General features: G+C 34.2%; 11 non-coding genes across 11 annotated transcripts; 6 read left to right on the top strand and 5 right to left on the bottom strand.

Annotated features, from left to right (window-relative positions):
- Positions 1-8,912: 8,912 nt before the first annotated feature.
- Positions 8,913-9,031, bottom strand: LOC134682239 (5S ribosomal RNA). The gene has a single exon (XR_010100876.1). It is a non-coding gene; the product is annotated as a 5S ribosomal RNA (ribosomal RNA).
- A 314-nt stretch (positions 9,032-9,345) lies between these two features.
- Trnar-ccu (transfer RNA arginine (anticodon CCU)) lies at positions 9,346-9,418 on the top strand. The gene has a single exon. It is a non-coding gene; the product is annotated as a tRNA-Arg (tRNA).
- Positions 9,419-15,115: 5,697 nt separating this feature from the next.
- LOC134682234 (5S ribosomal RNA) lies at positions 15,116-15,234 on the bottom strand. Its single transcript, XR_010100872.1, has one exon. It is a non-coding gene; the product is annotated as a 5S ribosomal RNA (ribosomal RNA).
- A 314-nt stretch (positions 15,235-15,548) lies between these two features.
- Positions 15,549-15,622, top strand: Trnar-ccu (transfer RNA arginine (anticodon CCU)). Its single transcript has one exon. It is a non-coding gene; the product is annotated as a tRNA-Arg (tRNA).
- Positions 15,623-16,112: 490 nt separating this feature from the next.
- Positions 16,113-16,231, bottom strand: LOC134682238 (5S ribosomal RNA). The gene has a single exon (XR_010100875.1). It is a non-coding gene; the product is annotated as a 5S ribosomal RNA (ribosomal RNA).
- A 314-nt stretch (positions 16,232-16,545) lies between these two features.
- On the top strand, positions 16,546-16,618 carry Trnar-ccu (transfer RNA arginine (anticodon CCU)). Its single transcript has one exon. It is a non-coding gene; the product is annotated as a tRNA-Arg (tRNA).
- A 5,539-nt stretch (positions 16,619-22,157) lies between these two features.
- Trnar-ccu (transfer RNA arginine (anticodon CCU)) lies at positions 22,158-22,230 on the top strand. The gene has a single exon. It is a non-coding gene; the product is annotated as a tRNA-Arg (tRNA).
- A 490-nt stretch (positions 22,231-22,720) lies between these two features.
- LOC134682235 (5S ribosomal RNA) lies at positions 22,721-22,839 on the bottom strand. Its single transcript, XR_010100873.1, has one exon. It is a non-coding gene; the product is annotated as a 5S ribosomal RNA (ribosomal RNA).
- A 314-nt stretch (positions 22,840-23,153) lies between these two features.
- Positions 23,154-23,226, top strand: Trnar-ccu (transfer RNA arginine (anticodon CCU)). The gene has a single exon. It is a non-coding gene; the product is annotated as a tRNA-Arg (tRNA).
- Positions 23,227-23,716: 490 nt separating this feature from the next.
- Positions 23,717-23,835, bottom strand: LOC134682233 (5S ribosomal RNA). The gene has a single exon (XR_010100871.1). It is a non-coding gene; the product is annotated as a 5S ribosomal RNA (ribosomal RNA).
- A 314-nt stretch (positions 23,836-24,149) lies between these two features.
- Positions 24,150-24,222, top strand: Trnar-ccu (transfer RNA arginine (anticodon CCU)). Its single transcript has one exon. It is a non-coding gene; the product is annotated as a tRNA-Arg (tRNA).
- The last annotated feature ends 1,309 nt before the right edge of the window (positions 24,223-25,531 follow it).

The following is a 25,531-nucleotide window of genomic DNA, read 5'->3' as shown; positions in this document are numbered from 1 at the left end:
CTGAATGCACTTGCCCTTGTGGAAAATGTGAAAAATTTCCATGTCAATGTAGTAATGTTTGTTATCATTGTAATAATGATCCATGTGTATGTCCATGTCCAGATTGTAAACATGCTCCTTGTGAGTGTGTATGTGAAAAATGTAAACAAACTGTTTGTAATTGTATAAACTCTGATGAAAACGAAGACACAGAAGTAGCATTTAAAAATGATGAATAAAGGCAACAGTAGTATACCGCTGTTCAAAACTCATAAATCCATGGACAAAAAACAAAATCGGGGCAACAAACCAAAACCGAGGGAAACGCATTAAATATAAGAGGAGAACAACGACACAACACCGAAACGCAACAGCACACAGAAACGGACCAAGCAACAGACAATACACCACGAGAATAACAAATATAACATCAAAACCAAATACATGAATATGGGATAGACAAGTACCGTGCCACGTCTTATCTCAAAAATAAGAGAAAACAGAAACGACTCAACGTTAAAATGCAACACACACACACAGAAACGAACAATATTATAACAATGGCCATCTTCCTGACTTGGTACAGGACACTTTTAAAGGGAAATAAAAGTGGTGGGTTAAACCTGGTTTTAAGGCATGCCAAACCTCGCACTTTAATGGCACAGTTAAATATAACATTAAAATGAAAACAAAAAATTACAGGACTACAATACAAATAAAAAGCAGAACATATTAGACAAAGAAAAGCATGATCAATAGATAACAAAAAGCATCAGGTTTAAAATTCAATACGCCAAAAACGCGTCTAGTCCACACGAGACTCACCAGTGACGAAAAAAATACAAAATTGTACAGCACTGAAGATCAAAAGTTGAAAAGGTTTTGCCAAATACGGCATTGTTTGTATGCCCAGGATAAGAACATTCATATTATATAAAACAATTCACACTATTGCAAACAGTAAATTTTAACAAATGAATATGAAAGAGATATACATAATGAAACTGAAGTAAAAACTAATTACAGAAAACTAAACCCGAATACATAACGCCCAGATATACAAGATCGAAAGTGAAAAAAGTACAAAGTTGTACAGCACTGAAGATCAAAAGTTGAAAAGGTTTTACTAAATACGGCATTGTATTGTGCCCGGGATAAGAACCCTATTATATAGAACGATTCATGCTATTGCAAACAGTAAATTTTAACAAATGAATGTGAAAGATATATTCATAATGAAACTAAAGTATTAACTTATTACAGAAAACTAAACCCGAATACATAATGCCAAGTTCAATACAGCATAGACACACCAGAATCAGTCCAGGCGTTGACGCAATTAAAAAAATGACGTCACATACGATGGCGAAAAGGCAAACGTTATGCTACATTTGAATTTATAAAATTTAGAAACAGCATGACGTCACACATGAATCCTGGTACTTTTGATAACTATGAAAAACTATAATTTAAAAGTGAGCTAGAATTAGGATTGCTTTAAGATTATATTAAAACTAAATACTGATAATTCATTAAAACAAAATGCATATTGCAATACATATTAATAGCAATTAACTGTAATATATATATGTCCAGTTTGTTATGAATCCAACTTCAAACGTAATTAAACGTACAAAATTAAATATAATTAATAAAGGCGGTGATTAATTTTTCTATCCGTAACACCTAAATATAATAAAAAGACGTCAACACATTTGACAAAATGAGAAGATGAGAATTACAAATATAACATTAAACATATAAACTAAATACATGAATTTGGGATAAACAAGTACAGAAACACGTCTTATAGTAATACGAATTCACATACAGCAAAACAGTCACAATCGGGAATAAGTCACGTTTGGTAATTAAAAGATAAGACGAAATAATGACAAACCACAATCTACCATGTGGTAAAAATGTCCTTAGCTAGTTTGGTTAAAGAGACATCATATGGATCCACCAATTCGTGAGGGTGTCCATAAAATTTACGAAGTGTCAATTTTAATCTGTCCTCCTCATAACTTTGTTGGAGCAGTTTCTGCGTAAGGAGCACACTCCTGTATATGAAGTCCGTATAGTGTGAACAAGCACGTGAATAACGTATCAATTGTGATATGTAAACACCATACGAAGGGGCAGAGGGTATGTTACTGCTAAGAAATGGGAAATTGATAATTGGGAAGTTGAAATCGTCCCGTTTATCATAGATTTTCGTGTGAAGTCGTCCATCTACGTCAATATTTAGAAAAAGATCAAGGTATGAAGCAGTCCTTCTAGTATCAGTAGTATCCTTAATTTCAAGTTCACTAGGATATATGAGATGTAAGTATTGGCTGAAGTATGGGTTGTTCAATGATAAAACATCATCAATATATCGGAAAGTAAAATTAAAGAATTTCGCAAGGTGCTTTTTCTTTTTGTCTTTTAGAAGGTTCTGAATAAATTCTGCTTCATACGAATACAAAAACAAATCAGCCAGCAGGGGTGCACAATTAGTACCCATTGGAATACCGACTGTCTGTTGAAATATAAATCCTCCAAACTCAACAAATATATTGTCGATCAAAAAGTCCAGCATTTTAATAATATCATCTTCAGTATATTTTCTGGAAGATTCAGTGTGATTCTTTACAAAATATGAATTATTGTATCCCAAAACAAGAAATTTGTATCTACGATTCCCATTTTTATAGAAAAAGCTCTGTTTTATGAGATGGTGAAGTCGATCTTTCAACTGAGCATGGGGAATAGTAGTGTATAGCGTAGAAAAATCAAAAGTTTTTATGTTGCTGCAAAATTGCAAAGATTGTGATCGAAGGTTAAGCAGTAGATCTTTCGAATTTTTGAGAATCCACATCTGGTTAACACCACTGGTAGAATATATCTCCTCACAATATTTTTGCAGCCCATCTTTAACTGTAGAAAGAATAGTAGTCAATACTTTAGAAAGATGTTTAGTCGAACATTTTGAAGACCCAGCTATGTATCGTTCTTTATATGGAGTTTTGTGTAATTTAGGTATCCAGTATAATGAGGGCAAGTTTTCTTCGTTTTCTTTGATGTTGATACCAAAAGAAAGAAGGACAGATTTATGATTTTGTAAAATTTCATCCTTGGTAAATGATGTTAAAGAATATGTAGGATTACCAGTAGTTTTATCAATTCCAAGCTCTGTAGTGAGACATTGCAAATAATGTTTTTTACATATGAAGACAATATTATTGGAGGCTTTATCTGCCGGAACAACGACATATTTGTCATGCAAAGAGGATAAAGCATCCACAACCTCCGGATTCTTGAAAGGGTTAGAAACTCTAGTACTCATGTTACATCGTAGTTTTTGTATGCGCCTCTGAATGCATGATCGAATGGCTTTGATCCATTCAGACAAAGTGTCCAGTTCGGGTTCGTCTGGTTCGCGCTTTACCCATTTTCTTGCATAGTCCTCAACTGCATCCATCAGTAACTTGAAATTCTTTTTCCAGTTGATGGGCTGGGGGATTCTATACTTTGGTCCCTTGGCTAGCAACTCTCTTAGTTGTTCATTGGTAACAATACCAAGGTCACCAGTAATAATATGACCAGCTGGACTATAATTGTATTGAGAAGATGCACATGAGCAATCCGGAGGCTTGGATTTTGTATCTTTGAGGTTAAAAGCCTCTAAAACTCTCTTGTGGTTGAAAATCTTAGATGCAATAGACTTGGTGTAGGTATAAGAAATAACAGGTGTAGCTTTATTTTTGAAGTAATCAGGTATAGTTTTTTGTACTGATTTTTGATGGAACTGTTGAAAATATCAATGAACCTATGAATGAACAAAATGAATTATGTAAAAATGATGTATCTTTGAATGTTGTTATTGAAAATCATAACTCTGAAAATGTAGACAGTAGAAAAAGGAAAATTGTAATTTCTGATGAAAATTGTAATGATGATAATGTTGAGGCTGTTTGTCAGACAGAGATGAATGATGTCATCTCTCTGTGTGAAGTAAATGACACAGGGAGAGATGAGCATATAGACAATAAAAAGGTTAGAAGAGAAGCCTCTCCTTCTGGTGAAAAAATGGATACAGGGGGAGAGGACAGTGACACTTGTGGTGATTATGCCTCGGGTTGTGATGAGGTCACAGCCGGGGTAGAGAATGTAGACTCCTCCGTCTGTGATGGAGATGAAAGCTCGGACGGAGGAGGTTTTGTTAAGAATAATGAGATAGAGGTAATTTCAAAAAACACAAAGGCATTAACTGCCAAACAATTAAGAAGAGTTCGTAAAAAAGCAAGAAGGAATGAAAGGGTTAAGTCAAAATTAGATGGGAAACATGATGCTGGTAAGAAGGCCTCAGATACTTAAAATGATGGCAATGTTTAAATTTATATTACTGTTCTTACTTTTAAAAATGGTATTAATATGTACACATAATTGTAATGGTCTGAAAAATGTAAATAATTTTCAGAATTATGTGTCTGTATTATACGATAGGCATATAAGCTTTTCCCTGTTACAGGAAACATTTTGGGATGATGACTATGTTAATGGAATAAGACATATGTATGAAGGTGTAATATATGAAAGTAATGGTAAAAATTGTCGACAAGGTGTAGCTATTATGATAAGTAATAACTATAAAGAAAGTTCTAAGTTAGTTTTTAAAGATGACAATGGTCGTTTTATACATGTTACATATGATTATCTAGGAAAAGTGTATAATTTAGTATCTTTATATGCTCCAAATAATTATTCAGAAAGAAAAGATTTTTTTATGTTTGTTAGAGAATATATATCAAGTTTAGAAAACCTCATTGTTGGAGGTGATTTTAATACCACTTTAAGTAGTTTAGATAGAGGTGGTTTATCAAAACATGTCTGTGATGAAGCTTATAAAGAGTTATTTGAAATAATTCATTCATGTAATGTATATGATGTATGGAGAAGTAGAAATGAAAATAAAAAGATATTTTCTTGGAAAAGAATTACAAATGGTATGTTACAACAAAGTCGTATTGACTATTTTCTTATTAGTCGAATGTTGTCATCTAATGTACAAAATGTGTTTTATAACGAAACTAGTTTTAGTGACCATACTTATGTTATAATGAATTTCAATTTTTGTACTGTTGAAAAAGGACCTGGATTATGGGTTTTAAATAACACCTTATTACATAATGATGAATATGTTCAAAAAGTAAGAAATATAATTAATGAAGCTGTTCAAAGTTCATTGTATACTGTTGAACCTCTTGTATGGTGGGATAATCTTAAGTTTAGAATCAAAAAGTTCTCACAAGTTTTTTCAGTTAATTTAGCAAAAGAAAAAAAGAAAGATTTTTTTAAATTGCAAAATAAAATCCAAAGAATATGTGCCATGCAAGCAGACGGTATTGCTATAGATGTAACGAAATTAGAAAACTTAAAGCTTGAGTTAAATAATTATGAGTTAGAAAAATGCAAAGGAGCAGTTCTACGATCCAAAGCAACATGGGCTTCTGAAAGTGATAAGAATACTAAATTTTTTTTAAATTTAGAAAAATACAAGCAAGAAAATAATGCTGTAAAAGAGCTTATAAATGACAAAGGTGATGTCATTGGTGATACTGATGGTATACTAGATATTGAATATTCTTTTTATAAAAATTTATATTCTTGTGTTAATGTAGATAATGTGAAAATGGAAGAATTCATTAGTTCTATTGATGTAAAAATAAATCAAAATGATAAAGATATGTGTGATGCAGAAATATTATATGATGAAATTACTGAAGCTTTGATGGCTATGTCAAAAAACAAAAGTCCTGGTACAGATGGGCTTACAACAGAGTTTTACTGTAAATTTTATGATTGTTTAAGAAATATATTATGTCATGTTTATAATAGTATTTATGATGAAAATATTTTGTCAAGGTCTATGAGAGCAGGAGTTTTAAGCTTAATTTATAAGAAAAAAGGTGATAGAAGAATTTTGAAAAATTATAGACCAATATCTTTGTTACAAGTTGACTATAAAATATTGGCAAGAATAATGGCAAATAGATTTAAAAAGGTATTACCAACTATTATATCAGAAAACCAAACTTGCTGTATTATTGGTAGAGATATTAGTAATAATATTGCTAATGTAAGAGATATAATTACTTTAGTTGAAAATGATGAACTTGAAGGCTATATTGTTAAAATTGACCAAGAGAAAGCTTTTGACAGAGAAAGTCATGAGTTTATTTTTAAAACATTAAAGAAATTTGGGTTTGGTGATGTATTTATCAAGTGGATAGAGATTTTCTATACAAGAATTAATAGCTGTGTAAAATGCAATGGATTTTTGACACCCTATTTTTGTGTTGATAATGGGATAAGACAAGGGTGTCCAATAAGTGCTCTTCTCTATGTTTTAGCAGCTGAAACTTTACAATGTAATATAAGGAAAAATGTAAATATATCTGGTATTAAAATTCCAAATACCACTGATGAAGCTCTTATTTTTCAGCACGCAGATGACACTACTTTAACTGTGTCTGACAAAAGTTCTATTGATGAAATTTTTAAAGTTTTTAAAATGTATGAAGCCAGTTCAGGCGCCAAAATAAATAGACAAAAATCAGAAATATTGCCAATTGGCAAAGGTAGAATAGCTGATAATGAAAAAAACAAGTATAATTTACAAGTTTGTGAAAACTATATTTTATTGTTAGGAGTGTATGTTGGCAAAGACAAAACTGTTTGTGATAATTTAAATTGGAGTGGCAAAGTTAGTAAAATTAAGTCCTTATTGAATATGTGGATGCAGAGGCAATTGACAATACAGGGTAGAGTGAATGTTATTTCCTCATTATTTATGTCAAGATTATGGTATTCTTTGTTTGTAACATCGATGCCAGATCATGTTTTACGAGATATTAAAACTGCATGTGTTAGTTTTGTGTGGAATAATGGTGCACACTTAGTAAAATATAACACCATCATTGATCAAAAGTGTAATGGAGGTTTACAGTTACCTGATATTGAATCAAAGATGTATGCATTTAGATTAAAATTTTTAGCCAGGTTTTTAGACAAGAATTATAAAGTGTTACGGAAGTCTACATTTAAATATTTTATTTCAAAAATTTTAAATATGAACTTATCAGAAGAAATATTATTCATGTCTTTACCAGAAAACTTGATGTGTATTCCTAATGTTTACAAAGAAATGTTTAAAGGTTTTGATCTCTTAAGAGATGATATTGAATTTGATCTTAGCACTGAAAATGTATATGATCAACCCTTATTTTGTAATCCAAATGTGTTGTTCGATGGAAAAACTGTTATATGGTATGATTTTATAAATGCTGGAATTGTTCAAGTAAAAGATATATGTTACGAAGTTATAGAGGGTTTTTTTACCAGAAATGGCTATAGTTGAGATGATACAAAATGTAACTAATCATTGTGATATTAACAGTATTGTAAAAAGATATAATACTTTAAAAGTTGTATTGCCTAAAGAATGGACAGAAATTATTCATAAAAATATTCATAGGAGAAATGTTTCTCGCTCTATAAATATTAATGTCATTTTCAAAGATAAATTGTCAGAGTTTTCTATGTGTTCGACAAAAGAACTGTATTTGTTACTTACTAGTAAATTATGTCAGCATCCTATTTGCTATAAAAAGTGGACGGAAGTTTTTGAGATTGAAGAGAATGATCTTTGTAAAGTATGGAAAAACGTTAATTTCTATTGGAAACCATCTATATTAATGGATCTAGATTTCAAAATAGCTCATTATTGTATTTTCACAAATTCTAAACTTATGACTATGAAACTTATAAATTACAATGTATGTGATGTATGTGAAAAGGAAGTAGAAAATATCACTCATTTATTTCTATTATGTTCTGAATTAGTAGAATTTCATTTGTTTATGCAACAAAAGTTGTCAGTTTTATTTGATAATGTTGATTCTGACAAAATTGATAATTTAGTGTATGAAGAGGTATTTATGTTTGGTTTATTTGGATCTATCAAAGGCGTAAATGTAAGTTTTGTCAATTTCATGTTATCTGTAGCGAGATATTGTATCTTCAGAAGAAGGAATTTACTTAAAAATTTAAACAGTAATGTTGATCTTATTAGACTATTTAAATACACTGTAAAACATTATATAACTTACCTGTATGAATATTTGTGTGATGCAAGATGTATGAGAAATATTTTTGAGAAACACTTTTTAAAGAATAATATTCTGGTACAAGAAACCGAAGGTGTAATAACATTTAATTTCTAAATATTGTGCTGATTATATATGATTATACTTAAAAACATTGACTTGTGATATTTTGTGTAATATGTAATATATCTGTTGTATATATATGTTGAAGAATTGAATAAAGATAAAAAAAAAAAAAAGGCACCGGCCTCCTAAGCCGGGGATTGCGGGTTCGAGTCCCGTCGGAGGTAGACAATTTTTACTAGCCTCACAACATAGTCTGTCTAATTGCACTTTTTCACAAAGATCCGTAAATAAAAATGCTGTTATTGTAGCTACATAACGGCATTTGAAATTAGTTTTGTGCTTCGAAAGACTTACCAAACATGCAGCCACAACCTTTCAGCGTCCTCGAATTCACCCTAGCGTCGCTATGACAATATTCAACAATAGAAAGGATCGACGTACTTCCTTGTGAAGTCAGACTTCAGTCAAAGCGCAATTAAACGATTGTAAACTGAATATTTCGTGTTTGTTTTCCTAATTTGACAAATTTACCGGTAAAGTTATATTACGACTTGTAGTGACTTAGAAATTCGTCTGTCGACCTTTTATAACAGTTTTATCAAGGTAAATATGAACATGCAGGGACACAATAAAATGAAGGGTAAAACGAAAAAAAAAGAGAACAGGTGAAGGAGGAAGAAGATAGGAACAGACACAGACAATTATAAAAAGGAATGTCTACAACACCCGTTATTCCCAGGCGGTCACCCATCAAAGTACTAACCGAGCTCGACGCTGCTTAACTGCGGTGATCGGACGAGAACCGGTGTGTTCAGCGTGGTATGGTCGTAGACACTAAAGTGACTAAAATAAAGGCATATAAAGCTAAGAACGCCGGAAGTATATTATGTAATATGGAATCATCACTTTGATATTGAAAATAGAATCTGTTTAATTTCGGCATGATATTTTTATACAGAAAACTTCTGAAACTGATGAAATTGATACAGATATGAGATCAATCGATGAAATACAGTTTGTATTTGTAGTTTCTGTCCTCATTATTATTAATTTTCAAGTTCACTAGAATGTTGATTTCAAGGATATGTGCGAATTTACAGAAACGACGTCCACGAATGACATGGTTATTTAATTGCACAACTTATACGCCTCCGTGGCCCAATGGATAAGGCACCGGCCTCCTAAGCCGGGGATTGCGGGTTCGAGTCCCGTCGGAGGTAGACATTTTTTCTAGCCTCACAACATAGTCTGCCTAATTGCACTTTTTCACAAAGATCCGTAAATAAAAATGCTGTTATTGTAGCTACATAACGGCATTTGAAATTAGTTTTGTGCTTCGAAAGACTTACCAAACATGCAGCCACAACCTTTCAGCGTCCTCGAATTCACCCTAGCGTCGCTATGACAATATTCAACAATAGAAAGGATCGACGTACTTGTGATATACCTGACTTAGGTTTGGGGGACTAAAGACGAAGTATATATATTGTAAATAAAAAGAACAGCTTTCAAAATATCATCCTTTACTTTGGATTCAAACGCCAAAAGAGGCTGATACATCTAATCATCACAACAATCATGGTTAAGACAATACAACGTTTCCGGAAAGTACGGATTCAACATACAGATATATAACATCCCCGCCCAAAAATGAAACTGGAACAGGACCAAAAAGGTCAATTTCCCAAACTTGAAAAGGACGAATTGGAGTTTGAAAAGCAACAATGCCGGCTTTAGTCTTTCTCGTAGTCATCTTACGACACTGGCAAGCATGACAAGATTTTATGAAGTCGGACACTTTTCCTGCTAAATTTGAAAAATAATAATGTTCCCTTATCAAATCTATTGTATGCTGTATGCCGCCATGGCCTCCAAGTGGTGAATCGTGGTAAAGCGAAATAATTGTTTTTACGGCTATTTCAGGTAACGCAAGCTGATACTGACAAAATTGTTGTGTTCGCTAAGATCTTGCGACTTTAGTGTGAAAAAGCAAGTCATCGAATAAAGAAAAATCTCCTGATTCAAGTAGAACTTTACGAGCTAGTTTTTGTGATTGTGGTAAATCACCATTTTCTAAATATCGGAAACTATTGCCAAATTGCGGGTCATTAACTTGTAACTGTTTTAAACTTTTCGGACTGAAATCACAATTTCTGAAAATTTTAAGCGATTCTATTTTCTGTTGGACAGTTTGCTCATCGCGGAAATAAAATTAAGATCTGACGAATCGTCTACAGTTGCTGACACTATGCTATCACTTTCAGGTATATTTGATGAGCTTAATGCAGATTGGCTCATTTCAACGTTATTTGTAGTAAATTGACTTGTTTCGCTTGAATTGTTCATTATAAGGTTTTCATCGCTTGTTTCGCCTCTATCGAAAGATTGTACAGAATGTTCTTTCTCGGAAACTTTTGCAGTTGAGTCGGAAATGTCAGACGCCATCGGTTTGTCGACTACCGATACAGGTTGATTCGTGCGAACTCGTTTCTTAGTAAATTTGCGATTAACACAATCATCATTTTCCTCGGTATCGCCATCATATTCAAAGTCTGTTTGTTTGAAAGATTCACTGACTGGCCTACTAAACAAATTTTGCAAAATATCAATATTATTCAGCTGTAGCTCGTCGGTGTCACTTGATTTGTCACTACACAATAAGTTGGTAAAAGGCATGCCATTCGGAGTAATAATATTTCCGACATTTTCGGTGTGATAGGGAAAATATGGATCAATCTGGTCCGGACTTTCAAAACCTGTTGTTGACGATTTGTTAGGCGCACGGGACAGAGCGTCGGCGACTTGCATGTCTTTACCCGGTTTATATCTCAATTCAAAATCAAACTGCTGTAATATGGCGATCCATCTTTCATAGATTGCTCCTTTTAACTGTTTTTGAAAAAGTGGCTTAAGTGCTTGGTGATCGCATTCAACTACGAATTTTTGTCCCCTTAAATACATTGAACAGTCTAATATTGCTGTTACCATACCAAGAAGCTCCAATTTTGTGGGACCATAAGACCTCTGCCATTTACTTAGAGACTTTGAACCAAAACGAATAACACGCAATTCTTCACTAGAATCATCCATTGGGTGTTGTTGATATAACATATATCCTATTCCTTTACACGATGTGTCAACTGCAAGGTAAAACGGCAGGTCGTACTTCGGAAACGCAAGAACTGGTGAGTTTGCTAGTTATGTTTTAACTTTCTTAAAAGCCTGTTCCTGTTCGATTCCCCATTTAAATTTTACAGATTTTTTCAGTAACTTGGTCATTGGTTCAACTTCCGCACTAAAGTTTTGTATGTACTTTCGAAACCAGTTAAAAAGTCCAATGGCTCGCCGTAAATCTTTAACCGATGTTGGCGATGGCATATCTAGTACTGCACTAACACGATCGGCGGGAGGTTGAATTCCATCTTTTGATATCAGATGTCCAAGAAAAACGCAAGAACTTTGTGCGAATGAACATTTCTTCGGTCCGAGCTTTAATCCGGCAGTGGCAAGACGATTGAAAACTTCATTTAAATCACCAATATGATCCTCAAAAGTTTCAGAAACTATCAGTATATCGTCCAAGTAACATAAACAAGATCGAAATGTCAAGCCCTTCAAAACTTTGTCCATCAATAGCTGCATGGACGCTGGAGCGGAACTTAAACCCATTGGTAAACGGAGAAATTTATATGATCCAAAACAAGTGTTAAACGCAGTATATCGTTGACTTTCCATTGAAATAGGTAATTGGAAAAATCCAGAGCTCAAATCTATTGATGTAAGAAAAACTGGTTTTCGGTCAGAAAAAGATTCGGTTAAGTCTTGTAAATCTGGAATTGAATATCGGAAATCTTGACATTGACTATTTAAGTACCTAAAGTCACAACAAAATCTGAACTGAGACAAACTTGTAGATTTATTCATTGAAGTGTTTTTGGATTGAGGTCTCGTTCGTTTAGATACAAGAACTATCGGACTAGTAATCGGTATATCTTCCGTTTCTTGAACCGGTGAAATAATGCCCTGTTTTAGTAATTCATCCAAGTGATCACGTAGTACATTTTTCTTGTCCGGTGACAATCTATAAGGTTGCTGATGCTTTGGTTTAAAGTCTGGTTTTAAGCAAATGTTATGTTTAACAAGTTCTGTATATCCTAACCTTGCATTTTCATCGGTAACAAACAAATCTTGATATTGAATTAAAAATTGTGATATTTGTCGCTGCTCATCGGTTGACAAATATTTTGGCAATTCAAAGTTTGACAAAAACTTGGACTCAGTTTCTTCACCTGAATTATGACTACTTTTATCTAATTGTACATTTTGAACAAAGTGTTTGTCTTTTTCATCTGCATTGATTAACATGTAATCTTCCGTGAACGGTTCAAAACTAGCAATAATGTCTCCACGTGAGATAAATATTTGGTCATTAGTAGGATTTAATAACTTGATCGGAACAGTTTTATGACTATTTACAGTTACAACGGCTTTTGAAATTAGAAGTCCGCTTTTCAACAAATGAGAACTATTCTGACACATTCCTGTTTGTCCCTGTAGAATAAAGTTGGCCACTTTACCCCATATCAAAAGTTCAGAATTTGGATCTACAGTAACATGCTAATAACATTGTAATTTTATTTTCGCTGTTTTATTTGAGACAGATAAACTACTAAAATCCAATACAATTTTCTTTGAAATTAAGTAACTCGTACCAAGAATCAATGGATGTGAAGATTGAGTTAGAATATATGTATGTATCCAATGCTTGCCCTGTGGCACTTGTATTTTGACGGTACATTTGCCAACAATATTAACGGACTGGTTATTCGCCAAAACTATTTTCTCTGATACTGAACATATCGACGTTTTACAAGTGTCAGGCAAAGAATCATAAAAACTTTTAGAAATAATGTTTATTGAACTTCCAGAGTCTACGAGTGCAGCGACAGATGTGATTAACCTTGACGGGCATATGAATAAATTGAGATTTGAAACTAGTTAAATTTTCATCAGTAAATTCGCAGTCTTCAGTATCAGTGGAATAATTAACATAGTTTAGTTCTTCACGTTGACGACTTTGAGGCGGACTCCTTTTTCTGGCACCTATGGATGAACGCCCGGAGGAGCGTGCCCTATGACCACCGGGTTCGACTGGTTTCCCGGATTACTATGATGGTAACACTGAAAAGCACCATGACCGAATTGCTGACAAAGTTGACACTGCGTAGTTGGACTTATTTCACCGTGACCATTCCAGTTGCAATTTGCTCGATAATGACCAGGAGCCTGACAATTAAAGCATGTTTTTGGTCGGTTATTTCCTGCCTGACTTGAAAAGTTATTGTTGTAACGAGGGTTGTTGTAACGAGGTTTTTGATATTTTGGAGGCATTTCTGGTTTGATATCGGTACTTTGTGATTTTAATTCTGATAATGCTTTTGTGAGCTCTTTAACTTGGTTTTGTAAATCTTGAACCGCATTATTATCATTAGCTAAGCAGCTGCAACACAAACTTCATCATTCTTTCTATACCCATAGGCTTCGCCCATTTTAGCTGCGGCCAATGCACTAACACTGTCTTTATGTGTACCAGCCCTAACAAAAAACGCAAGCTGTTCCGGTAAACCCTTTATAAACTGAGAGAGAATTTCATGGTCCTTCTTTTTCAAAATCTGAGCTTTCTCAACTATCTGTCCATAAAAATCTTCCAAAATTTGACCCCTACTTAATTTCATATTTTGAAAATTTTCGCTCTCTAGGAACACAGTCGGACTTTGCCAATCTAACTCGATATACTTTTCTTCAAAAATTGTAAGAAATTGTCTCCATGTACGTTTGCTTCCCGAATCTAGTGAATTAAACCATGTTAATGCAGGCCCTGATAAATTAAGATGGAAAGCGGCAATCATTCTCTGATCATCGATATGGTCAATTTTGTGAAGAGTTGCAAATGAAGTAAATTCTTTCATAAACACCGACGCATTTTCGTGGGGATACCCCCCAAATTTGCGACAAGCAGCCAATTTTTCCATTATTGTATCTGAATCTCGAATGAAAGTTCCTGATTGATTTGCAAATGACACAGAAGTATTGGGAGTGTTTATTTTAGGAACTAAAGAAAGTAATTCGTTGAATTCGGCATCCTCCGATTCGTAATTTCGTGGCAAATAAGTGTCATGAAAAAGAGCTAGATCGTCTTCACTATCATATCGGTTCATGGGTGACGCCTCTTGTCATAGAAAATTCAAATGTAACGAGATAAATCTCACATACATAAATAAACAGTTTTATTCAAACATACAGCCATTTTCTGCCCTTAAGTAATGTTGCGAGTCATACCACGTGTGTTGCACTGTTGACATTATTATCTTCATTTTAATGTTTCATATGTTCATTTTGTAATATTAGGTACCAATTGTTCGATTTTTGGTTCCTCCACCATGTGATATACCTGACTTAGGTTTGGGGGACTAAAGACGAAGTATATATATTGTAAATAAAAAGAACAGCTTTCAAATTATCATCCTTTACTCTGGATTCAAACGCCAAAAGAGGCTGATACATCTAATCATCACAACAATCATGGTTAAGACAATACAACGTTTCCGGAAAGTACGGATTCAACATACAGATATATAACATACTTCCTTGTGAAGTCAGACTTCAGTCAAAGCGCAATTAAACGATTGTAAACTGAATATTTCGTGTTTGTTTTCCTAATTTGACAAATTTACCGGTAAAGTTATATTACGACTTGTAGTGACTTAGAAATTCGTCTGTCGACCTTTTTATAACAGTTTTATCAAGGTAAATATGAACATGCAGGGACACAATAAAATGAAGGGTAAAACGAAAAAAAAGAGAACAGGTGAAGGAGGAAGAAGATAGGAACAGACACAGACAATTATAAAAAGGAATGTCTACAACACCCGGTATTCCCAGGCGGTCACCCATCCAAGTACTAACCGAGCTCGACGCTGCTTAACTGCGGTGATCGGACGAGAACCGGTGTGTTCAGCGTGATATGGTCGTAGACACTAAAGTGACTAAAATAAAGGCATATAAAGCTAAGAACGCCGGAAGTATATCATGTATATGGAATCATCACTTTGATATTGAAAATAGAATCTGTTTAATTTCGGCATGAGATTTTTATACAGAAAACTTCTGAAACTGATGAAATTGATACAGATATGAGATCAATCGATGAAATACAGTTTGTATTTGTAGTTTCTGTCCTCATTATTATTAATTTTCAAGTTCACTAGAATGTTGATTTCAAGGATATGTGCGAATTTACAGAAACGACGCCCACGAATGACATGGGTATTTAAATGCACAATTACATACGCCTCCGTGGCCCAATGTATAAAGGCACCGGCCTCCTAAGCCGGGGATTGCGGGTTCGAGTCCCGTCGGAGGTAGACAATTTTTACTAGCCTCACAACATAGTCTGCCTAAATGCACTTTTTCACAAAGATCCGTAAATAAAAATGCTGTTATTGTAGCTACATAACGGCATTTGAAATTAGTTTTGTGCTTCGAAAGACTTACCAAACATGCAGCCACAACCTTTCAGCGTCCTCGAATTCACCCTAGCGTCGCTATGACAATATTCAACAATAGAAAGGATCGACGTACTTCCTTGTGAAGTCAGACTTCAGTCAAAGCGCAATTAAACGATTGTAAACTGAATATTTCGTGTTTGTTTTCCTAATTTGACAAATTTACCGGTAAAGTTATATTACGACTTGTAGTGACTTAGAAATTCGTCTGTCGACCTTTTTATAACAGTTTTATCAAGGTAAATATGAACATGCAGGGACACAATAAAATGAAGGGTAAAACGAAAAAAAAGAGAACAGGTGAAGGAGGAAGAAGATAGGAACAGACACAGACAATTATAAAAAGGAATGTCTACAACACCCGGTATTCCCAGGCGGTCACCCATCCAAGTACTAACCGAGCTCGACGCTGCTTAACTGCGGTGATCGGACCAGAACCGGTGTGTTCAGCGTGATATGGTCGTAGACACTAAAGTGACTAAAATAAAGGCATATAAAGCTAAGAACGCCGGAAGTATATCATGTATATGGAATCATCACTTTGATATTGAAAATAGAATCTGTTTAATTTCGGCATGAGATTTTTATACAGAAAACTTCTGAAACTGATGAAATTGATACAGATATGAGATCAATCTATGAAATACAGTTTGTATTTGTAGTTTCTGTCCTCATTATTATTAATTTTCAAGTTCACTAGAATGTTGATTTCAAGGATATGTGCGAATTTACAGAAACGACGCCCACGAATGACATGGGTATTTAAATGCACAACTACATACGCCTCCGTGGCCCAATGGATAAGGCACCGGCCTCCTAAGCCGGGGATTGCGGGTTCGAGTCCCGTCGGAGGTAGACAATTTTTACTAGCCTCACAACATAGTCTGCCTAAATGCACTTTTTCACAAAGATCCGTAAATAAAAATGCTGTTATTGTAGCTACATAACGGCATTTGAAATTAGTTTTGTGCTTCGAAAGACTTACCAAACATGCAGCCACAACCTTTCAGCGTCCTCGAATTCACCCTAGCGTCGCTATGACAATATTCAACAATAGAAAGGATCGACGTACTTCCTTGTGAAGTCAGACTTCAGTCAAAGCGCAATTAAACGATTGTAAACTGAATATTTCGTGTTTGTTTTCCTAATTTGACAAATTTACCGGTAAAGTTATATTGCGACTTGTAGTGACTTAGAAATTCGTCTGTCGACCTTTTTATAACAGTTTTATCAAGGTAAATATGAACATGCAGGGACACAATAAAATGAAGGGTAAAACGAAAAAAAAGAGAACAGGTGAAGGAGGAAGAAGATAGGAACAGACACAGACAATTATAAAAAGGAATGTCTACAACACCCGGTATTCCCAGGCGGTCACCCATCCAAGTAATATGAGGAAGGCGCTACCTTAAATGCCAGCTTTATACTAAGACAATGTCCTATGTATTGATGGTTGTTTGTTGTTTAACGTCCAGTGGCAAATATTTGATGCATGTTCAGAACGAATGTCGAAGGCTACATTAACGTATTGTTTATGTCTAAAAGAAAGTTCAGAAGGAAAATGTTAAGGGAACAAACATAGAACTTGAAAAGGCATGAGGGGTTATGCTATTTTTCCTGAAAAAATATTCTGATTCCAAAATTGATGAATAAAAAATCTGTTCAAGCATAGGACAAAAAACATATTTTGAATCCAGAACTTTACCAAAAATGATTTTATCTATCAGGTATGCAAAATAAATTTAACTTTTATATATCTAAAAACATAAAAACTTCCCAAACCGCACATATGTCAGTTTGTACACAGTATTTTTTTAGCTGATAATTATTATTAAGGTCATATTTGCCAATTTGACTGTTATGATAAACCTTAATACTAGTGTTAAATTTTGACTAAATAATTTTAATTGATATCGCTGAAGGGTTTCGGTAATAAAAATCTGACTCGAATAAAAACCATATTTGTATTTCTGATCATCTCAAGTTTGTGAGTTCTACATAAATATCATGTACTATTAAATTCTGAGTCGGTTTTAGGCCATAGTTATTATATTTTTAGCTTAACGAAATTTTTTGACAAAACCAATGGGTAGGAGGATGAAAAAAAAAACAAAAAAAAAACTGCTGCTGCTGATTTTTTTTTTAATACCAACCGTCAATATCAAAAAAAGTTTTTTTTTATTTCACCAGGAGATTTTCTACTAGTGTAACAACTATTTTTTCTTTTCTTGACAAAGTTTGAATTGAAAATCAATGTGCAACAGTTTACTAAATCACCAAGAGCATAAATTTAGATTCTTTCATGCAGTTATGAACTTTTTTTGCATGAAAAACACTGGGTCGGAGGAGAAAAAAAATTAAAAATCAATATTTTTACTTTTCTTTTTTTTCCTATTTGGCAAAAATTAGGGTAGGAGGGTTCTTAAAACTAAAAATAAAAAAACTACGGCCCAATATGGTTTTATGTCCTTTCTTGCATATATTTGTTTTTGTTTATACATGTTCATGATGTAGCTTACTTTTCAAGTTCTTATATGACAGCAAAATAAAATTGAGAATGGAAATGGGAAATACAAGCATGTCAAAAATTTGCTTTCCAGTAATGCTTAATCATGTCATAGTTGTTTTCAAGAAGACACACATTTGGTTTTAGACAATAACTTGAGTATAAGATAATGGATCTCCATGAAATTTCACTAGGAGGTTCAATACACAAAAGGAAGATTAGAATTGATTTTGGGGTTATGGTACATTATTATTGGAAGTATTTTATTTTTTTATTTTGGGATTTTCTTCCAAAAAATACCTTATTTACATTGATTATACTTATCTAGTATATATATAGATACAACAAATACTGATTTGGCAGGAGATGCACTTAAAATAGGGTGTTTTTAATATTTTATCTGTAATTTGTGTATTTTTCCTATGATATGTACTTCTTGATAATGTCTCTGTGAGTATCAAGATAAAGAAAATATATTTGGTAAGTATATATTCACAATTGACATGCGCCAGTGCGAGGCAAAAAGGATCTTCTTTCCCTTTAATTCCAAATATTGCACAAGATTTTTTTCTCTCACAAAAACACATGAGTGGTAAATAAAATACTTGTCATTGTTTGACACTTTCAGCAATAAAAATTTAGTTTAGCCTGTTTAAATGTTTCACTGATTGTATGAAAATTATAACAGAAAATGTACAAAACTCTTGATAAAATTGCATTATCTGCAGATTTATTGATAACTTTCCTCAAGATATATTCACAAGGACATAGAACTAACATATTGTATTGAAATTGAAAGGGGGGGTTCCAGGGTTCAGAACCCCCCTTTTTTTTGGCCAATCAATGCATTTGAATGGGCCCCCTCCCCCCTTTGTCCTGTGTTGGGAACCCCCCTTTTTAAAAATTGCTGGATCAGCCCCCTGTATTGTCCATGCTATTCTGATCTGAGTTTTTATTCATACATACATGTATTCTGGCATGGCTGGTGCTGTTTCAAGTTGTCTTCTTTTTCTGTTTCTTCAGAAGTATTTGTTTAACCTGTTCGGTCACTATGAAGTGTTACAATTCTTATTTAGACGCAACACATAAATAGTGACCAAAAAGGTACTGCTTTCACATGAGAGAAGCTACAAAAAAATTAAATGTACACATTTTCAATATTTTTGTAGGACTTATTATCATATGAAATTAAGGAGATATGTAGTTAGAGACTGCTGCTGAATAGAAATATTTGGGTCTACCTGCTACCTGTTTTCAAATTAGTCCATATTGAAGTTTAAAGGATACAAAATTAAAATATGTTTGATTTCAACTGACAAAAAAAATTGTGTTATTTAGGGACAACATCAAAAGTTTAATGTAGGATAAAAAACTTAATTCAGATAGTTTTATTTACTGACCCTCCATCCCCCCTCTTAACTTAATTTGGTAAAAAATGATTGACCCATATGGATATATGTAAAATCAATGTAGGTTAAACAAAACTTGCAGCAAGTTTAACCCCCCACCCCCAAACTATTTGAATTCAGTTTTTTATCCTTCATTGATCTTTTGATGTCGACTCCCTTATATGCTCGATATACATCTGCGGTCGTATCAGGCTGTGCATGGCAAAGCATTTTATTGCCTTTAAGTTTGTACTTTTCTGTTTGTTTTGGTCATGAAAATAAATTTGCAGTTCTGTTGTGAAGTTGCTAACATGAAAGTACACAAATTGCATCTATATTGTGAGTTTTTTTCACCAACTTTTTCTATGAACCAGACAAAAGTTTATTTTGTGCTTATTTTTTAGAATATCCTTGTTTACAATATAGTTACACGGTCACCAATTTAATTTTGAGTTCATCCAGAGTCATAGAAAAATGGGTTTCAACTGACCTCCAAACATTCCATGATTCTGTAATGAGGTCAGTACCCAAATTTCATACATCATTACATTTTATTTCAAATCCTTAAAACTGGAATTAAACAAATATTTTGTTTTATTAATTTATTTCTTCAAATATTTCAATAAATTTGACATTATACTATGCTTAAACTTTATGTTTTGAAGAAAAGGATGCTGGTAACAAATTTAATTTACTCATTATAAGAAGATGATAATTAGATAACTTCACATGGTGAAAGAAAACTTGTAAGATTTCCAGGTTTTTTTGTTGAATAGGTGCAATTTTAGTTACTGAGGCAGAGAACAGTTTTGATACTGTAATGTTATATAACCATAAGTGTGCATTGCTAAATAGGTTCAAATGTGAACCTGATAGTGATAAAGTACTTGGTAGAGTGAAAATGTTTTTTGATCAGGTTTAAACTGATGCAAAAAATATACAGGTGAATGTTGCAGCTTGAATGTTTAAGGATGTAGCCCACAAATATGATAATCTCCAAAGTAATGTATGCCCTGTACATGTATATACCTATCAAAGTCATGGTATTATCATGGGTTATATTATGAAATTAACTCCCATCTTCCCATAAATCCAATTTTGGACAATATGAGAGCATACAATAGTTTGTACTTAAATGTGCTACTCAGACTCAAGTCTCCAAGTCTCCTTTTATGATTGAACTTAGAAAGAGAAAACAAAACAGTTTCCATCTCCTGGGACTGTATCTATTAAAGGGATCTATGTGACATAATCAGTGAAAAGATTTGTTGAGAGTTTGCCAAAGGAAGTTATGAAAATAAATTTGTAGCTGTGAAGTTGCTAACATGAGAGTACCCAAATTGCACATTTATTGTTAGTTTTTTTAACCAACTTAAAAAAAAAACCCAGACAGATTGTGAATTATGGGGGAGGGGGGGGGGGGGGGTAATCATTAGTTTTGAATTAGTCTGTGGGTTTCATGACTTACCGTGATCAACAGTATAACCAACGTCATTATCACTGTTCTTTGGTATGGGGAATTATGTGGCAGGTGAACATAAGTAGTCATGGTCAACCACAACCGGTGCACTGGAGTCTACCCCGCATGCCGCATGGCCATTATAAAAAAAAAATCCAAAATGTATTACTTGCAGAGTTTTTTACTGTGTTCCCATGACTGGACGGAACTTTTACACTAAATATGTTATCGTTTACTATGATTTTGTGACTTTTAAATGCAGTACCTGTTATTATTTAGGTGATTTGTTTTGACCTCACTGATAATGGAATGTTGTAGCAGACGAAACATGGCGTCAGATGTTGTTGTCCTAACTTCGGTATTTTCCGTAGTACGATAAAATTTAAATAAACTACAAAAGTTACCAAAATTTCTGAAATCTTGTTTTTGCAAACAAATAAAAATTCATGACGTAATTAACATCGAAATTATTCCGATCTGTCCCGTTTTTTCAAGATCTCGCTGAAACGAGAATTTTGGCAGCCATTAATAAAAAATAATCGTACGAGATTTAACGAGAGTGACGAAACTTTTCAGATGGGTCGTCTAGCAAGAGTTATCGTTCTTTGTCCCAAAACGATGCTTCTACCATAAGTGCCAGCTAAAGCTGGCATACTAACCGAGCTCGACGCTGCTTAACTGCGGTGATCGGACGAGAACCGGTGTGTTCAGCGTGATATGGTCGTAGACACTAAAGTGACTAAAATAAAGGCATATAAAGCTAAGAACGCCGGAAGTATATCATGTATATGGAATCATCACTTTGATATTGAAAATAGAATCTGTTTAATTTCGGCATGATTTTTATACAGAAAACTTCTGAAACTGATGAAATTGATACAGATATGAGATCAATCGATGAAATACAGTTTGTATTTGTAGTTTCTGTCCTCATTATTATTAATTTTCAAGTTCACTAGAATGTTGATTTCAAGGATATGTGCGAATTTACAGAAACGACGCCCACGAATGACATGGGTATTTAAATGCACAACTACATACGCCTCCGTGGCCCAATGGATAAGGCACCGGCCTCCTAAGCCGGGGATTGCGGGTTCGAGTCCCGTCGGAGGTAGACAATTTTTACTACCCTCACAACATAGTCTGCCTAAATGCACTTTTTCACAAAGATCCGTAAATAAAAATGCTGTTATTGTAGCTACATAACGGCATTTGAAATTAGTTTTGTGCTTCGAAAGACTTACCAAACATGCAGCCACAACCTTTCAGCGTCCTCGAATTCACCCTAGCGTCGCTATGACAATATTCAACAATAGAAAGGATCGACGTACTTCCTTGTGAAGTCAGACTTCAGTCAAAGCGCAATTAAACGATTGTAAACTGAATATTTCGTGTTTGTTTTCCTAATTTGACAAATTTACCGGTAAAGTTATATTACGACTTGTAGTGACTTAGAAATTCGTCTGTCGACCTTTTTATAACAGTTTTATCAAGGTAAATATGAACATGCAGGGACACAATAAAATGAAGGGTAAAACGAAAAAAAAGAGAACAGGTGAAGGAGGAAGAAGATAGGAACAGACACAGACAATTATAAAAAGGAATGTCTACAACACCCGGTATTCCTAGGCGGTCACCCATCCAAGTACTAACCGAGCTCGACGCTGCTTAACTGCGGTGATCGGACGAGAACCGGTGTGTTCAGCGTGATATGGTCGTAGACACTAAAGTGACTAAAATAAAGGCATATAAAGCTAAGAACGCCGGAAGTATATCATGTATATGGAATCATCACTTTGATATTGAAAATAGAATCTGTTTAATTTCGGCATGAGATTTTTATACAGAAAACTTCTGAAACTGATGAAATTGATACAGATATGAGATCAATCGATGAAATACAGTTTGTATTTGTAGTTTCTGTCCTCATTATTATTAATTTTCAAGTTCACTAGAATGTTGATTTCAAGGATATGTGCGAATTTACAGAAACGACGCCCACGAATGACATGGGTATTTAAATGCACAACTACATACGCCTCCGTGGCCCAATGGATAAGGCACCGGCCTCCTAAGCCGGGGATTGCGGGTTCGAGTCCCGTCGGAGGTAGACAATTTTTACTAGCCTCACAACATAGTCTGCCTAAATGCACTTTTTCACAAAGATCCGTAAATAAAAATGCTGTTATTGTAGCTACATAACGGCATTTGAAATTAGTTTTGTGCTTCGAAAGACTTACCAAACATGCAGCCACAACCTTTCAGCGTCCTCGAATTCACCCTAGCGTCGCTATGACAATATTCAACAATAGAAAGGATCGACGTACTTCCTTGTGAAGTCAGACTTCAGTCAAAGCGCAATTAAACGATTGTAAACTGAATATTTCGTGTTTGTTTTCCTAATTTGACAAATTTACCGGTAAAGTTATATTGCGACTTGTAGTGACTTAGAAATTCGTCTGTCGACCCTTTTATAACAGTTTTATCAAGGTAAATATGAACATGCAGGGACACAATAAAATGAAGGGTAAAACGAAAAAAAAGAGAACAGGTGAAGGAGGAAGAAGATAGGAACAGACACAGACAATTATAAAAAGGAATGTCTACAACACCCGGTATTCCCAGGCGGTCACCCATCCAAGTACTAACCGAGCTCGACGCTGCTTAACTGCGGTGATCGGACGAGAACCGGTGTGTTCAGCGTGATATGGTCGTAGACACTAAAGTGACTAAAATAAAGGCATATAAAGCTAAGAACGCCGGAAGTATATCATGTATATGGAATCATCACTTTGATATTGAAAATAGAATCTGTTTAATTTCGGCATGAGATTTTTATACAGAAAACTTCTGAAACTGATGAAATTGATACAGATATGAGATCAATCGATGAAATACAGTTTGTATTTGTAGTTTCTGTCCTCATTATTATTAATTTTCAAGTTCACTAGAATGTTGATTTCAAGGATATGTGCGAATTTACAGAAACGACGCCCACGAATGACATGGGTATTTAAATGCACAACTACATACGCCTCCGTGGCCCAATGGATAAGGCACCGGCCTCCTAAGCCGGGGATTGCGGGTTCGAGTCCCGTCGGAGGTAGACAATTTTTACTACCCTCACAACATAGTCTGCCTAAATGCACTTTTTCACAAAGATCCGTAAATAAAAATGCTGTTATTGTAGCTACATAACGGCATTTGAAATTAGTTTTGTGCTTCATGGACTTCCGGTTGACCTATGAAAGAGTAAACAGGTGTTTATATCGAGAGAGTCAATCTAATTCAAAAACTGTGTTTTTCCAAGTCATCGTATATGTGAATTTGTATATTTTGTGTCAGAATGTGATAATATACCTTAAGATCGTTTCATTTTTCAACTTTTTTTGTTGAAAAAGACTTTGTTTTGTCACCCAGGATGGGTGACAAAACGTACCCTTTGGATGACAATTATTCAAAGGAACAAACTGTTCGTGTGAATGTTGGCAGTACTAAAGTGATTACCCCAGAATTAGTGATAGATGAAATTGAAAAGAAATGTGGTGTAGGATCCGTGTTAGCGTGTGTTCCCAAGAATGATAACAATTATGAAGTAGTAATGCGGGAAAGGAGAAATGTAGGAGAAATATCAGGAGACGGTTTATTTATACAAGGTAAATCCATTAGTGTAAATGAACTAGTATCAGTATTTAGAATTGTGTCAATTTTCAATATGAGCATGTACGTAACAGATGAAGAAATAATTGATAGATTTGAGAGAATGGGTGTTGAAATAGTAACTGACATTAGGAAAAGAAAAATGAGCAGTAGATCGAATGTATATGATGGTACTAGGGTTTTTAAAGTAAAATTACCACCTACACTTGCCTCAATACCGTATTCTATGAAATTTACAGTTAGCGGGAAGGAAACAGCATATTATAGGGTTATTCATAATGACCAGGTCAAAGTTTGTTCGGGTTGTTATAGTGCTGAACATTTATACAAAGATTGTCCAGAATTTAAATGTTTTAAATGTGGTCAACAAGGACATATTAGTAAAAACTGTTTAGAGAATAAATGTAAGAGTTGCCTAAGGCCATACAGTGATTGCGATTGTTTAACGAGAAAGCGTTATTTCGGAGAAGGATTTGGTCATATACCCGAAGGAAAAAGAAAAACACCTTGGGGCAGAGTTTCTGACCACAAAAGAAAATATCAAGAAATTATCACCAGTAGTGAAGAAAACAATACAGAATTAAAAGAAAGTGAAAATGACTTGATTAGTGGGAATACGTCAGATGTTGGTCCCTCAGTCATAAGTTCGGAACAGGGAACCAGTGATGATGTGAAAAAGTCAAAGGTGGTAAAAGTTGTTGCAGATGTACACACAAGTGATACCATGTGTGATGATATAGAAGCTAATGGTGAGG

The sequence above is a fragment of the Mytilus trossulus genome, chromosome 8, assembly GCF_036588685.1.
Source record: "Mytilus trossulus isolate FHL-02 chromosome 8, PNRI_Mtr1.1.1.hap1, whole genome shotgun sequence".
NCBI lineage: Eukaryota > Metazoa > Mollusca > Bivalvia > Mytilida > Mytilidae > Mytilus > Mytilus trossulus.
This window is presented reverse-complemented; position numbering and strand designations above follow the sequence as displayed.